Genomic DNA, 738 nt, shown 5'->3' with positions numbered 1-738 from the left:
TTTTTTTTGAGACGGAGTTTCGCTCTGTCGCCCAGGCTGGAGTGCAGTGGCCGGATCTCAGCTCACTGCAAGCTCCGCCTCCCGGGTTTACGCCATTCTCCTGCCTCAGCCTCCTGAGTAGCTGGGACTACAGGCGCCTGCCACGTCGCCCGGCTAGTTTTCTGTATTTTTTAGTAGAGACGGGGTTTCACTGTGTTAGCCAGGATGGTCTCGATCTCCTGACCCCGTGATCCGCCTGTCTCGGCCTCCCAAAGTGCTGGGATTACAGGCTTGAGCCACCGCGCCCGGCCTCTTCTTATATTCTTAATGCTGATAAGTTCTATATAGAGGGCTCCCCTTTCCTTCCTGAAATTGGTTATTTGTACCTTCTCTTTTTTCTTTTTCTTTCTTTGCCAGTGTTGACAGAAGTTTCTCAACTGTATTATTTTTTTCAAAAAAACCAACATTTTGCTTCTTGGTTTTCTCTATTGTATATTTGTTTTCCATTACATTAATTTCTTTTTTTTTTTTGTTATTATACTTTAAGTTTTAGGGTACATGTGCACAACGTGCAAGTTTGTTAAATATGTATACATGTGCCATGTTGGTGTGCTGTATCCATTAATTCGTCATTTACATTAGGTATATCCCCTAATGCTATCCCTCCCCCATCCCCCCACCCCACGACAGGCCGCAGTGTGTGATGTTCCCCACCCTGTGTCCAAGTATTCTCATTTTTCAGTTCCCACCTATGAGTGA

The sequence above is a fragment of the Rhinopithecus bieti genome, unplaced genomic scaffold (genome assembly GCF_001698545.2).
Source record: "Rhinopithecus bieti isolate Rb0 unplaced genomic scaffold, ASM169854v2 scaffold_65310, whole genome shotgun sequence".
NCBI classification, from domain to species: domain Eukaryota; kingdom Metazoa; phylum Chordata; class Mammalia; order Primates; family Cercopithecidae; genus Rhinopithecus; species Rhinopithecus bieti.
Note: the sequence above shows the minus strand (reverse complement) of the source record.